Raw genomic sequence first — 15,866 nt, 5'->3', positions numbered from 1 at the left:
GCATACATTCTGCCTCACACTTTGCTTATCCAGGATATCATTCACTATCAGCACAGAGAGATTTTTCCGGTACCCAGCGCAAACTCCTTTGGATGGAACATTCTAGTTGTACCAGCCCCCGTGGCAATCTGTGTCTCTCATCTTTGGCCATCAGGACCAGGCTGTCATAAGAACTTTGTGCATTCTTCATATTTCTAGGATATGTCCCCAGAAGCATGACTGTGGCTCAAACGGCCGTGAATTTGTGATTTCAGGACAAAACTGTCATGTGTCCTTCTTACGACGGTGCCATTCTGCCCTCCTCACTCCGGGGGAGGAGGCTCTGCTTCCCTCAGAGCCTCTCCCACAGACTGTCTATGCTGTCAAAGTTCAGGATTTTGCCAGATCGGTGTGGAACGGCACCTGAGTCTCCTATGTTTCACCTGTTTACTTTCATCTCTGGCGTGCCGTGCAGCACGGAGTCAAGTCCTTGGGTCAGCAAGCTGGGGGACGGTCCCTCTCCGCCTGCAGGTATGACCCGGGTCCTGACATGAGCGCGGACCCAACCGGCTTTGTTGTTGTTGTTAGTAAAACAGAACAGAAATGATGCCCCTGGAAGTGTGTTTTATGGTGTGTCCATCAGGCCAGCGGTGATGGGAAGCTCCTCGCCAGGGCTCACGTCCAAGTCAGCGGGCTGCCGGGGAGGGGCTGCGTGCTAGTCTGAGGTGCCAAGTGCCACCGTCCCTGAACGCACAAGCCGGGCATTCCTGCCGAGGAAGAGTCCCTCCTCCCCTCCCTCCCCTCCCCGAGTCTGGGCCCCTACGATCAACAGAAATGCCCCAGGAGGATCACGTGGTAGGAAGCTGGTGGCTTATCCCTGGATCTCCTGGAACCTGCCCCGCGGGGAACACCAGCTGTTAAAAGTCCAGCTGCCTGGAGACCACCCTGCCATGGGGAAGCTCACGCTGGCCAAGGGGAGAGGCTGCACTGAGACCCTTCCAGCAGCCGTCCGTCAGCCCAGGCACCCAACGCGGGGTGAGGAGACCTTCAGAGCCCTCGGCCCTCAGCTGCTGTGTGGCCAAGAACACGGGTGGAACGTCACATGGGAACTGGGCCCACCGCGAGCCAGGAAACCCCCGGACCTGCAATGATCCCCAACCACACTTCTAAGGTCTGGGTGGCTTGTGATACAGCAACAGATGACCAGAAAACTACGTGATCTTGTGGAAGTCAGTTTCTCTGTGCCTCAGTTTCCTCATCCATAAAATGGGAATCATAGGAGTTCCTCTCAGATCATGAGTTAATATACATACACATGTAAATATATAACACGAGCTACTCCCCCGGTTCGTAAAGGCAAGATGCCATTATGTAGGGGCAGAATGCTGTTATCTTTGAGAGAGGCGGGGGTGATGTAGGCTGGGGTTTCTAGTCTGGGGCGGACACTCCTGCCGGGTTTTTCGGTCTTTCAGGAGGTGGGAAGGAAATGCACATGTCACCGTGACCACGTGGGCAATGAGGACGGCCAGCCCCTGCTTTCACTGCTCTCATGTCATCGGCTCCAGTAACGCTGATGGTCTCAGGCCGATCGGGAGACTGGTCTCAGGAATGACTAAATGCAGAAACTATTTATTAACAAGTGTTTATCAGACAGTCTTCCAAAATGTAGGATGAGTGGGAGAAACCAGAGGAGGCTTGGGAGAATTTTTAAAATACGTTAGAGCCACTGATGTCTTTATTCATTGAAACACGTGTCAGGGAGCCTTGTGTGTCTGGAACTGGGCATTCACAGGGGAGCTCCACGCTCCTCCCCAGTCTCAGGATGGGGCTGGGGGAGGAGACAGAATGCAAAGGGGCCCGAGGGACCCACGGGGTCATGTTGATGAGCTCTGTCGTGAGAATGGTGGTCGCATGCCCACTCTCATTTATCACAATCTAACTGCACACTGAAACTTGGTGCATGGCATTGTATGTAAGCTATAGGTCAATAAATCTGAGCCCAAAGTGACCCACCAACCACCGCCCATCCCCATACTTTAGGAGAGAAAAAAGAAAAACGTACAATCTGCAGAACACAGGGAAGATGTCTATGTTATTGATCCTGAAATACGGAATGTGCTTTCTCATGCAGTGGGAGCAGAATTTTCAGGAAGCAGCTGTGCAGTGTGGGTGATAGCTATACTCTATTTCCAGCAAAATGCTCTGGTTTTAGTCGCCCTCCTGGTGACGAAGTACCTGGTTACACCTATCCGATGGGGCACAGTTGTCCCTTCTTCCCCTTCCTGGGATCTGAAATTCTGTACTTCACCTTCCAGGACCCAGCCAGAGGCACAGTGGCTACAGATCTAGGAGGAGAGATGTGTTGGACACCAAAAACCCAATTTCTCCCAAGGGTAAAACCCCAATAGTGTGAGGTGTCAGAATCCTAAATTTCCTATCCCGAGGCCCTTTATTTGGATCAAGGTAATATTTAAATGATAACCATGAGAGACAACCCATGACACGAATCCCTGCTCTGAATTACGGGATTACCGGTGTAGCTAATCTCAGAAAAGGGCCCCCACGGCCCAGGAATGAAAAGAGAAATTCAGGTGCAGTAGAGATGTTCAGACAGAAACAGCTCTTGGATGAGGCCAGTTTGGGGAGCACTGGAGCAGGGACCCTAGGGAGGCGCTTGGGGTGGGGAAGGGGATACCCAAAGGCGCTCATGGGCTGAGGCCACAATTCCCCACCACCTCTCTATTAACTACCCAGTCTGTCCAGCCAAGCAGGAAATGCAGGGATCACTAAGCACCAAGAACATGGTGGATATTTAAATGTGATGAAGAATGTGGATCACGGACAGTTTATCTCAACCCGACATCCATCCTCACCGGCATGCCAGACTTTGTCCAAGTGCCATTACTGAGGCCCCAAAAGTACCAGAAGCTGGGTGATGTCAGGTTTGTTTCACTGGTAAATGCATTTTACAGAGCTTTTTTTTGACAGCATTCCAAACAAGACATAGATGCAGGTCTCAGACCTTTGGATTAACCAGAGTCCTGAGGCATCTGGAATTACTGAAAAATACTCTTTGGATTTTTGTTTTGTTTTGTTTTTGCAATTGCACAATACTCTCTTATCTATCTCCATGAACAAAACTAGAGAAAGCTGACTTGGGGCATGGGGCGGGGGGGTACTGTTAGACTCAGTGTCTAGTTGGACCTTGGACAAGAAGGTCTAGAATTTTCTTTCTTCTTTTTTTAAAAAATATTTATTTGAGAGAGAGAGAATGAGAGAGCGCACGTGAGCAGGGAGAGAGGCAGAGGGACAAGCAGATTCTGGCTAAGTGCAGAGCCTGACACGGGGCTCGACCCCAGGATCCTGAGATCATGACCTGAGCCGAAGGCAGAGGCTTATCTGACTGCACCACCCAGATGTCCCCAGAATTTTCTTTTTAGATAGACAAATAGGAGGGGAAATGCTGAGTCCAAGTCAATCCACTCTAAGTACAGATTCCTGTCTCCTGTAAAGCCAGTCCTCAGAGCACGTAAGATGCTACTGAGAAGCCCTGAGGACCCCATTCAGTGGGCTGTGGTGGGGCCCAGGAAGGCACAGTCTACCAACCCCCAGGGCCACCCTTTGAGAAACACTCGGCACTCTGGTCCACTGACAGAGGGTTTTCCTCCCCATTTAGAAGACAGTGGAGGCAGGGAGGCAGGTGGAGGGGGGACGGGGCAGGGAAGTGGGTAATTATTCTCATCTACCAAGTAGAGATCTGGGAAGGAAGAGGAAAAACAAATTTTTTACATGGTGGCGTGGCCCAGTGTCCTCTCTATGCAGCCAGAAGAAGGAACAAGTCCTTCTGGGGAGAGCTGCCAGGTGGCCACTAACAAGGCCTAGAGGGACATTCTGACGATAGCCCAAGGGGCCTGGAGGAGAGGGGTCCCCAGATCCTTGAGTGGGGCACTCAGAGCCCCTCAGCCCACCCCAGGCCAGACGGAGCACGCCCCTCCCCCACCAAGACCCACCTTCTTTCCAAGTGTCCCCCGCCCCCCCGAGTTTGTATTGGAAGACCAACCAGTAAGCGCATTTCCAGGCTCTGCGATTTCAGCAGATAAGTGTGGGATGACTCAGAGCGAGTGGGTGGTGACAGATGCCTGCAGTGAGCTCTGAGCCAGGCCTGGCTGGTTCTGGGTAAGCGCCTGGCTTGGGTCTTGGCCTAACGTGAAGGGCGAATCCCACCAGGGGATAGAGCGCTCTGGGATTCTGAGTGGAAAATCTATTCAAACGGATCACTCCCTAGTCCAGCCCCCTCCTACCCAGCCCCAACTCAGCACAGCACCAGCAGCAGGGTCTTCAAGAAGCCCTGGGCACCTGTGTCAGAAGTCAGAACACATGTGTTTGAGGGGTCCACGTGGGTGCCGTGCCAGGCCTCCCCCCAGTGTCTGGGTGCTGGGAGTTACCCTGTCTCCTTTGTCCGCCAGGCCTTAAAAGCACAGCATTCCTGCTCCCTACTAAATTGCAGACACCCCTCCAAGGACACACCCAGATGCCCTTCTGGCTCAGTCTTGACTCCTTTGTCTTCGGAGCCTGGCAGAGACGCCTTATGGTGAGGAGGTCCCGTTATCAAGAAAACTCACCTTTCTGTCATAGCTGCATCGGGCAGTAGTAGGTACCAGCAATATAGCGCTTGAAGAATCATAGTTATCATTAATTTGACTTTTCAGATGAGCAGAAAGCACCCTTCTGATCCTTTTTTTTTTTCTTTTAGATTTTATTTATTTATTTTGAGAGAGTAAGCGCAAGCAGGGGGAGGGTCAGAGAGAGAGAGACTCTCAAGCAGACTGTGCTGAGCATGGAGCCTGACGTGGGGCTCGATCCCACGACCCTGAGATCATGACCCAAGCTGAAATCAAGAGTTGGACGCTCATCCAACTGAGCCACCCAGGCGCCCCCACCCTTCTGATCTTCCTGGTGAAATATTTCTAAAACTGTCCTCATACATCTCAAAGCTTTGATAAGGAGCACAGGGTAGGCAGGGTCTAACCGTCGGATGGCCACGGTTTGTGGGAAGTACCAGGCCTCTACCTCCAGCAGCCCCAGAGGGAAGGGCAGGGGCAGGGTGGTGGCAGCAAGGCCCAGGCCTGATGCTCTCTCTCCAGGAAGGCGCCCGTTCACACCTTGTGTTCTGCCACCTTTTTTCCTCCCGGAGAGAGTCCCACCCCTGATACGGCTCATGGGAGATTCTGCCTGTTGCCCCTGGTTAAGGGGAAGGCCGTACGTTGTCCCGTCACTATGCAAGGGTAACATTCCGCCTGTCTCCTCACGACCTTTTCCTGAACACAGGCCACCCCAGCTCAGCCTTCCACCTTAGAAGTCTCCAAAACCCCAAAGGTCCCCAAGTGTCAGCCCCAAGTTTACTTCCAGCCATGAAAAGTGTGACTCTGAATGTGATTCAGCCAATGGAGCTCGCAAAGCAAGGACAAGGTCTGCATTTAAGGTCAAATACATGAGCTGTTTGCGTTATGTGAAAAGGAAGAGCCCCATAGAGTTTTCTTGGTGCTTTGTCTTACTTCTCCTTAGCTCCTGTTTCTATATCTGGTTCTCTCTGCAAGAAGCAGCAAAATCCTGTCCCCGGGGCTCTCAAACCTCGGGAGTCCGTCTGGGAACCAAAAAGAAAAGGTAGAGCACCCTGGGAGAGAATGAGGAGCCCTGACTCCACAGCCTCCGTTCTACCCTCCTCGGGCCGCCTGGAGCCCCCCATCATGCTGTGAGCCCCCCAACATGGCAGCGGGATAACTGTGGGGCGGAGGGCTGGCTCTGCTCCGACGCGCTGGGTGTCTGTTCTCTTATGCCCTGGAACCTGCACGGTGCGTCTCTAACTCACAAGTGACTAAGGAGATGAAGCCATTATTACCAGGCAGATGGCAGGCTCCGGTAAAAGCAGACGTGAAGCAGTAAAATACCACCACACACCTCACTCGCAAAGCAAAATCAAAACAAGAACCCGAGTCTGGTTTTGTTTTCTACTGTCTCCCTACTTCCCTCTATCGCTCTATCTTAGGGCGAAAAGATGCCAAAGGCAATTGAGAAAGGAAAGGAATGTATGATCCAAGGAAGACAGGGCAGACATGCACTGCGACCTTCAGGAGACGGCGGTGGCAGGGAACCACACTGAGCCAGCAGACAGCTGCGTCCGCATGCAGCACGCGTGGGGCGGGAGGGACGGGGCGAGCCTGACCAACTCCAAGGACAGGTTGGCAGCCGCCTGCCTGGAGCGGCGAGGGAACTACAGGAACCCCACAGAACCCACAGGCCTCTGGCCTTGATTTCCTGGTGAATAATCTAAGTGATAAGACCCGCAGAATTCTATCTGAAAACCGATCGCTTCCAGGCCCTGCTTTGGGAGGACTTCGCTGGGGTCAGTGCAGGGCAACAGACTGCTCCCCAGCGGGACGAGGCCGGCTACTGTGAGCATCTGCTGCAGGTGGGGAACTAGCCCTGGTCAGCGGGTGTCCCCCCCGTCCTGTGAGCTCTTATGGCCATCTCCAGTGTCAGAAGAAAGAACAGGCTCAGAAAGGTGAAATGATTTGCCCACGGTCCCTAGCAGGGCACAGGCTGAAGGTCAAGTCCAACTCCCAAGTCCAATGCCACGGGTTTCTGGGTTTGAGGAGGCAGCTTCGCCGGGTCCTTGAGCATCAGGTGCTTATGATTACACCCTTCTCAAAACCCCAAATTTTAGTTCTTGAGGTCAGAGCTCTGTACTCCGTCATTAACCTCTTTTAGGGCTCTACAGCCTTAAGTCATGCTCATGGAAAAGAAGTTTGTCAGGGAGAGGAAAGGTTTACCAGAGACACAGAAAGCCCGTGGATTCACGCTGTCAGCCCCTGGTGGCAGGACAGCAAGTCCTCGGGGTCTCGGGGCTGGGAAACTGTAGGGCCTTGGAGGTCCTGCTTGGTCGCCATGACATGATGGTGGCTAAGACACACGTTTTCACTGTTGGAAGTTTGCCATGTGCTCAAACAGCGCAGTGCGGTGGGGCGGGGGGCGGGAGGTAGGGCATGGGGGCTGCTACTTTGGAATCAGAGGACCTGAATCTGAACCCTAGTCTGTCATACACCAGCTACGTAATCTTGGCAAATAGTTCAAGTTCACAGAGCCTCAATTTCCTCCTGTGTCAAATGAGGCAAACCTCCCAGGATCATCATGAGAACTAAGAAAATAACTAATACCATGAAAATGCCATGTGCGGCACCTGGTGCCTAATACATGGTCAATAAATATTTACCAAAGCGTGAAGGGTTAACAGCAGTGATACAGAGACAAATCCCTGTAAGAAATGAAAACCCTAACTGACCATAGGGAATTACCAATTGAATGAATCCACCTACAAGAACAAACTGAACACAACTTAATACAAAACAATGCACAGAAAAAGCACAGGCATGAGCCCCTCTAAGCCCACAGGCTGTGTATGAAGGAATACTAAGGGGGTTTTCGAGAAGGTACAGTGCAAGACTCGTCCGTGCGGGCAGCCTGTGGGAGGATAGACTGCAACACTTTTTAAAGATTTTTTTTTTTAAATTTACTTGACAGAGAGAGACAGCGAGAGAGGGAACACAAGCAGGGGGAGTGGGAGAGGGAGAAGCAGGCTTCCCGCTGAGCAGGGAGCGGGACGGGGGCTTGATCCCAGAACGCTGGGATCATGACCTGAGCCGAGCCAAAGGCAGATGCTTAACGACTGAGCCACCCAGGTGCCCCCAGACTGCAATACTTTTAAAGGAAGAGGAAAGTAATATGGTTTGAAAGAGAACAGCAAGGAGGTTGGAAAAATCCAAGGATTCTATTAGCTAAGAGCTGAGCTGAAATCAGGAGGCAAAATTAGAAGGTCCATTTTCAGGGACCCCGGCTGGCCAATACTACTGACAAGGTCAAGACCAAGCATCATGCTCACTGTGGCTGGACCCTGCCAGGCGTGTGGCACTCGAGAGTTTGTCTCCATGAAAGGGTGACTTGGATACTGGCCTGGGGACCCGCACGCCAAAGTCCATGACAAGGGGGGACATCCACCCAGCGATCCACAGTCTGCTCACCTCCCTCCTCCCCACGCCTGCCTCGGTAAGAAGACCAGGCTGGGCCTTGGGCCACCCAGTTTCTTTCTCAGTTCAGTCCGTGGCTGTAGGTGTGGCAAGAAGGCTGGATTTTTCAATGACCCCTGTGGAATGAATCTTATACTCAGCATCCCCTCGCATAAGAAAGGAGTTAATCCCTGCCTCCTAGGCCTCACTTTGGGCTAAAACAACCAAAAACAAACCTAAAACCCCACCTTAGAGTTTTCCAGCCCTTGGAAGTCCCTGCACAAACTGCAGAAGCAGAGGAGAGCTGAGAGGCCGTACTGCCCTCCTCTCGGGTCGGGAAGTGAGCCCGGCTGTTCTCAGAGTCAGCCTGGCTGAGAGGTGGACGGGCCCACGGGCACTGGTCCAATCTCGAGGCAAATCTGTTCATCACTTCCCTAGGAAGCTTCCTGGGCTGACCGCTCGTGCCCCTCCCGTCTGCCTCCAGGCTTCTCTTACCTAGCCACGCCTGAGAGCACCGGGAAGGCTCTCCTTTTATGTTTTGGGGTCTCCCCTGCACTCAGACATAAGCCTGTGTCCCGCTGTCCCCAGCCCCTCCATGTAGCCCCCTCCCAGCTGTCCCCAGACCACCGGCCCCTGCCTTGGACACTTGGCGTCTGCCCCATCCCATGCTTGACTCTCCACTGTTCCCCAAGTCTTGATCTAATATTCTGTTCTTGCCCCCACTAGATTATAAGTCCAGAAGCACAGAATCAAGCCTCATTCTTCTATTTTCCTGCCCCCGCTGCCCATCCCCCGCCCCCCATCACCAGGACTCAAGTACCAATCACAGATTGTGAGCTCAAGCTCGGTCACAGACAACTAATTCAGGCCCTGGTTTTTTGGGGGGGTGGGGAGAGGGAGGATTGTTGGGGGTGGCGGGAACCGAAACACTCAGCAGCTTGCTCCGAGCGCATGGCCCCCTGTCAGCGGCTTTGGAATCCAGCCCTTTCCAGCAGCAGCGCTGACCCCCTGGAAACTCGGGTTCTCAGCCCCCACCCTTCTCCTCGCACCCAGGGAAGGGACAAGCCTCGGCTCAATCCTGGGTGAGCGCCTTTCCCATCTTCCTCTCTTCCCTTCCTGCCCCGCTCCCCCCCAGCTTCTGTTTCTTCCATGCGTTCTCCTTAAGTTCAAAAGCAACAAGTATGCCTCCCAAAGTGCACCCTCATCAGGCAGGGGACCGTTGACTCTGTGGTCCTGAGCCTTCCAAGGGACAACTCGGGTGGTGTCCCCAGGCTCCCCCATCATTCCCGATCTTTTCTGTTCAGGACAAATTTAACAAGTGATGACTAGGGAAGTGGGAGCAGAAAGCCAGAGGATGTCGACTCTGCTAAGATGTCAGCGGGAAACTGGAAGCCAAGGTGAGACCGTGGGCGGAGAGCCAGGCCCAGGAGGGGACAGCTGAGCGGGGGGAGGAGGGACAGAAAACAGGGAGGGAACAGCCACGAACACGCCCCCACACACATACCACCTTCAGGAAGAGCCTCTTTAAATCCCGAGGAAAAGTTACGTAAGGAGAAAACGTATAGCTCCGAGGTAGGGAAAGAAGGCGGAATTCCACCTGGGGGTGTTTAGTTTAACAAGAGGCCCCCGCAGAACAAAGCAACAATTCGGCATCGGTCTGGCAAAGAGAGGAGACAAAAGCATCCTAAGGGGGGAAAGGCGTCCACACAGAAACGCACAGTCACCACGCACTCGCACTCCGGGATCGGCTCGGGGAGGGCGGTCCGCTTACTCAGCCCCAAGTGGTCCTGGAGGTCTCCGCCTGCGGCTGCGGACGGCAGGTGCCCGGCTGCAGGATGCTGGCCCACGGGATGCCGGTGCTGCAGACCCAGCGCTCCCAGCTCCGACAAATCCGGATGTGGGCTCCGGAGGCCCATGAGAGAAGGGGTTTCCCAGCCCCCTCAGCACAGGCGAGTTCTAGGGCTCGGCTGCTCCCCGAGCCGCCACCGCCGCACGTCTGCAACAGATGGGGACCGGGACTGGGCGTGTTCCCAGTCCCCCGAGCGGCGCACCGAGCGGACGGCAGACAGCATGAGCTGGCCCGAGACAGCGCAGGCGACAGTCTTGTTGGCTGGAGCTGCTGTGCTGCTCAACACGCAGGCAGAGCGAGGGCAGATCCCCTCCGTGACGGGCCCGCAGCCAACTGTCATTACCACCTGTGCCAGCGGCTGCTGGGGAGGCAACTCCTTACTACACAGGCAAGTGAGCAGGAGGGAGGGCTGAGCTGGGGCTCTTAAAAAGACAGGCAGCAGGACAAATGAAGGCAGGCAGGGCCGATGATGCAGCAGGGGCCTTGCTCGGTCCCCATCGACACAGCTTCAGGGGACACGGCCCAGCGGCTGCAGCAGCCTAGACTCCCTGGGGAGCCCTGCGCTTGGAATATGTAGAATGCAGCCTTCTCTGGGGCAAGGATCCTGGCGGAGGCCCTTCCCAAAGGCTCTGCTGGGGAACTTCCCATCGGAAACCCGGGCCCTCCACCCTGCCCGTACAACCTGCAGCTTCTGGAAGGCAACACAGTCCCTCCCTATATGAACAACCATGGCTTGTTTCCGTGATCCTGAGGCTTTGACATCTGCGGCCTCGCTGACCCAGGCGGGACTGCCCGCCCTGGGTCAGCCACTCCCTGGAGAGAGTGGATGGCTCACCTGGGAGCCTGCCTTTCAGACGCAAACCAGACCACCCCGGAGTGCGCACGCCCTGACCTCCTCCCTCCCAGCTCAGGCAGTACCGGCCCCCGCTGGAATGGTTCAAACCCGCCCATCCCAAACCCACTGGCCCTGCCTCACCCGCACCTTACAGCAGCGGCAACAGTAAAGGACCCTCCCTGCCTGTGTCGTCCCCTCCCGCCTAGCGCCTCCTGGCTCAGCCCTGTGCCTCTCTGCCTGGTTCCGCCTGGCGTGCTGAGCCCCGTCTCTAGGATCTGCAAGTAGTACGGTCAATTTCTTCCTTCATGAGAGTCATTTTGGTGTCTGTGGGTCTTACCGTCCCCGATTAAAATGAATCCTGGGTAGCCTCTGATGTGGGAAACAAAGGCAGGAGAGATAATTATATTAAATTTCCTTACGACCTACAGCCCACTGACAAGTCCTTCCAACAGGCAGAGGGACATTCCTCTAGGGACTCAACTGCCTGGAGGTTAATACTTTGCTAAGGGCAAAAGGCAATCCTAGCCCAACCCCAGGATCCTGTAAGTCTACTTTAAAGTATAAAAATTCCTTTGGAAATTTCCTTTATCTCTAAACCCCCGAAGACATGTCTTGGCCATCACCCCCCAAGCATATGACCCACCATCCTTCTAAAGGATGTCAGAACTCGGGTTTGACTGGACGGTAATAAACCTTTCCCCACCATAGCTAGTCCCCTCCGGGTCCTGGAAACCTCGCTTCCAAATTCCTTAGAGATTATGCTCTCCCTAACCCCCTCCCAACTTGAAAGTACATAATGGGACTCTTCATGACCCATGGCGCCTCTTTCTGCCCCTGGGACCTGTCCCTGTGCTTTAATAAAATCACCTTTTTGCACCAAAGACATCTCAAGGATTTTTTCTCTGTGGTCGGCTTTGAACCCTAACATCTTCCCTACATCACTGTCACACATATCCCTGGGGAGTGCGCGAGCTGGTTGGGAAGAAAATGGATTAGGAGAAAACAGGGGTGGGTGGACCTCCTGGCTGGCTCAGTGGGAAGAGTGTATGACTCTTGATCTCGGGGTTGTGAGTTCAAGACCCACTTTGGGTGTGGAGATTACTTACAGACATTTAAAAAATCTTAAAAAAAAAAAAAAAGGAGAAAATGAGGATCCTCACATCAGCACTCTGCAAGGTTCACTTTTAAACTCACTAATGACCTGGACTTTTCAGCAGTGGAGAAATTGCTTCGAGAGACAGTGAGAGACTCAGGGCCGCAGGTCCACAGGCCGAGGTGATGTCTCCCTTGAAGAATCTGTTCTTTGGTCTAAGACAGGATTTAGCTGGCAGATTTGTGGTTCAGTAAAGGGTGACCTCTGTGAATGACCTCTGGGGTGACCCAGGACGCTTCATGGCGAGAAAGGAATGCTGCACGGTTTCCAAGGCTCATGAAAAGACAGCTAAGAGTTTGGGACTTTGGAGTTGGAAGTTTGTGGCTTTCTTAAGGCTCCTCTCTGCCCAGAGGGTACGGGCTGGTCCCTGGAACCCAGTGATCCATTCTGAGGTCTGAAGAGGGATCAGAGGCATTGGGCATGGGGCCAGGATCTCCCTGGGCACCAGGAATCCTGGGACCTACCTGGGAAAGTCACCTGAACCTGACACTGTTTTCCTGACTGTAGAATGAGCAACATTCTCACCTAAAGGACGAAAATGCAGACATTCTGTGACCATAGCTCAGATCCAGGCCATTTCCATGAATCTCAGATCTTCCTCTGAGAAAATAATCTCAGCGAGAACACTCACCCCGCACATCTCCCAGGGCTGCTGCTGGGATAATGGACGAGCAAGCATCTGGACAAAAGTAAGCAGCAGCTCGGGCTGTACGGGGTAACTCTGGAACCAGAGGGCCAAGTTAGTGTAAACTCATGGCTTAGCAAAAAGCTGGTGCCGCTTAGTGACAGGTGGAGCCCCCCTGCCCACCACCCCGGCTCTGGGACTAGTGGTCCGCTAGAGACCCAGCCAACCACAATATTTCCTCCCGCTGGTTCTGGAACTTGCCTTGCTGGGTTAGCTAGGCTTGTTTTATTTTGTGCTTTATTCCAAAGTATACAAATAAGCCCGAGAAAAAAGCCTAATTAGTTTTGCTTGGAATGGCTGCAGATGCCAGAGAAATGGTGGCTTCACCATGCAGAGCGTTGGGCAGCGTCTACACTAGGTGACAAGTGCCTGCAGATGACTGGTGGGGTGTGAGTGGTCCCCTGCAGTTCTGACCACCAGCGACCCCACAGGCCGGGCACCCAGCATCAGAGCTTGAGGAGCTATCAACCACCCCACTCCAGCCTGCAAGCCACCAACCCCCAAAATGCTTATTGCTTTCACCTGCATCAGTCCTGCTCCCCAAATCTCCACTGTGCCTTGTGTCCCTGCTTCCTCCTCAGGCTCAGAGTTTTTCCACTGACTCCCGACTCCGAGCTCCCCTAAAAGAGAGGCCCAGGCATCAAAGACATTCGTACAGCTGAAGACCACCGTCCATCTCCATCAGCCGATCTCTGGTCTTGGGGCTGTTCCTGCCTGTGGGACATCCCTTCTGACTCACCTCCTCCATACGAATCTTCCTAAACGTGGCTCTCTAAGCATTGCCCTTAGCACCCTCACCAGACCCAAAAAGACAAAGCAAAAAACAATTCAGGCAAAACCCAGAACACTAGCTCCACGCTGCCTGCCGAACAAAGCCACATTCCACAGTAAAGGAAACCGGGCCCATGACGGCCTGGCCCGCGGCCACCCCACCTTCCAGCTGTTCCACCTGCACAAACCTGTCACCCAGGGTCCTCATGGGCCCTGCGGCCCCCCATGTCCGCACACTACCGACTCCACAGTTCCGCATCCAGAGTTCTCGTGGGTCCCCTCTACTCCCGACGGGCTTTGCCGACACCTGTAGGTGACTCCCCGGCATCTCTCCCGGGACTGATTTCTTGAGTGTCCTCTAGTGCTGGCTACTTACAAATGCTATCTCAACTTGCACAACAGGTAAATGGGTAAAATAATACTTTTTTTTTAACCAACAAGGAAATTGTAGCTCAGAGAGGCTGAGTTGCCAAGGTTAAGGACACAGCAGTGACAACGCCAGGATTTAATCACAGGTGCGTCACCTCCAAAGCCTGGCTGGGTTCCACACTGTTACTAGGTTCACACCCCACCCCCTTGTGTTTATTTCTTTTGGCTTATTTGTATCTTCTGGTTTCTATCTGCAGCACAGGCTTGTTTATTGCGTGATTAGAAATAAGAGGATATGCTCATTCTTGAAGTTGGAAAGTTCCCTTTTAGGGGTCTCAAAGAAAATCCGAAATGCAAGTAGAAGTTCGTGCACAGAGGTGGGGCATGCAGCAGTGGGGAGGGCTCTGACGCCCCCACCATGTGCGAGCACGGAGTTCTTGTCGAGTGTGCTCTGATGAAGTCATGCACCGCGGGGTAAGGAAATGACAGCAAATCATAGCAGTGCCTTCAAAGGCTACAAGTAACATGGGAAATGTGGCAGGAAAACCCCAAACTGTTCCTGCATGACCTCAGCTGTGTAAGAGCCACAGAAGGCTAGAAACACACACCCAGCCCCTGCCCCCGATCCCCCAGTCATGGGTAACAGGCCTGGGTTCGACTTCTGAGAGCCCCAGGAATCCAGCACAGACCTTGCTGGATCCCATGTCACCTTCAGCCGTGAGCCCACACGCCAAATGCTGCACACCAACTTCGTCCGGTGATGAGGCACCAAGTACAGGAAAGCAGCCAGCCCTAACTGCAAAGGGACTCCCAGCCCCCCATCTACACTGGCCACGGCACCAGGTCTGTGGGTCACACTGCTCGTGGAAACCCACGGACTAATAGCAGCTGCCCAGCAAAGCCTTATCTCCTTACTTTTGCAGGTGGCGGGTACTGGCCCTGTGCTCAATCCTGGGGCTGCTGGATCTATGCGTGGGGAAGCCAGGGACACCGAACCCACAGGGCTCCCCAGGCCCAGTGCCCAGCTCCTGGCTGCACGAGCTGCATGTGTATTCTAGCCGGGAGCTTGGCAGCCCGGAAGAGGGGGCATGGCACCGTGTTAGCATGGAGTTGGCTTAGCCGTTGTTGGAAACAGATGTCCTGGAGGGATGCTGATGGTTGTGGCACTTCGCTTTGAGATCCCATTCCTACAGCCTTCCTGCATCTGTTGGCGCTCTGCAACATGTTGGGGACAGTCTGGTAGTTTCTAGAATATTCCAGCTGGGAATCAAGACGACAAAGAGGACGACTCAGCACGTCCAACATCCTTACTGAAATCTACATCAGAAGACTTCCATGTCAGCTCAAGAAATGTCAGAGCTCTTTTCTCTCAGTGGAGTGAGTGGTGTTCAAGGTTAAGTGCGTGCTAGCTCAGGCTGGCTCAGTACGGACGGCACGGGCACCAGCACCTCCGAATAAACCAGCTAGAAAATCCACCCAAGGTGGCGGCAAGACTTCCTTTGAGCTACAGGAATAGGTTGTACCTGCCGCCTAAAATCATCTGTGGGATCAGAGAGGGAGACAAACCACAAGAGACTCTCAATCATAGGAAACAAACTGAGGGTTGCTGGAGGGGAGGCGGGTCGGGGGAGGGGGTCACTGGGGGATGGCAGTGAGGGGGGCACGTGATGTGATAAGCACTGGTGTCACTTGCATTGATGAATCATTGACCTCTACCTGGGAAGCCAACAATACATTATAAGTTAATTGAATTTAAATAAAAAGAAGTAAGTTTTAAAATAAACAAATAAATAAAACAAAATCATCTGTGGGGCTTTGGCAAACTCCGGTCTGAGATTTCCTTTCATAGTAACAAACCTCCTGGTACCAAGGCTGGAGGAGGGACACACAGCCTCACTCGCCTCCAGCACTGGAGGCCGTCACAGTGCACCAGGGCACCCGGATCTCTGTCGGCTCAGACACGCGTGCCCTGCAGCCCCTCACCGGGTCCCGTCCGCCGAGCAGAACTAGGAGCTCAGCAGCCCCTGGACTGTGAGCTCACATGCAGCCCATGTGCTCCCATGCCCTGGTTTCCGTGGAGAGGAACCAGAACCAAACCCAGTCCCCCTAAGGGTAACCCTGTCTCCATCCTTCACAGCCAAGTTCTGGACTCCCAAAGGTCTGTG

The 15,866-nt window shown here is 53.7% G+C and overlaps 1 protein-coding gene across 3 annotated transcripts in view; it reads right to left on the bottom strand.

Moving 5' to 3' along the window:
• Positions 1–15,866, bottom strand: part of PRKAG2 (protein kinase AMP-activated non-catalytic subunit gamma 2) — a 244,449-nt gene that overhangs the window by 187,358 nt on the left and 41,225 nt on the right. Inside the window, exon 1 of one of the 3 annotated variants that reach the window (XM_032840246.1) lies at positions 9,811–9,923. The exons of the other annotated variants lie outside the window; for them this stretch is intronic. The gene's annotated coding sequence lies outside the window, so the exon portion shown is untranslated. Of the gene's footprint in view, positions 1–9,810; positions 9,924–15,866 lie in introns of those variants that run through there. 3 annotated transcript variants of the gene reach the window in all.

This window comes from Lontra canadensis, unplaced genomic scaffold (genome assembly GCF_010015895.1).
Source record: "Lontra canadensis isolate GAN:19392208 unplaced genomic scaffold, GSC_riverotter_1.0 scaffold111, whole genome shotgun sequence".
Taxonomy (NCBI): domain Eukaryota; kingdom Metazoa; phylum Chordata; class Mammalia; order Carnivora; family Mustelidae; genus Lontra; species Lontra canadensis.
Note: the sequence above shows the minus strand (reverse complement) of the source record. Positions and strands in the feature narration are given on the sequence as shown.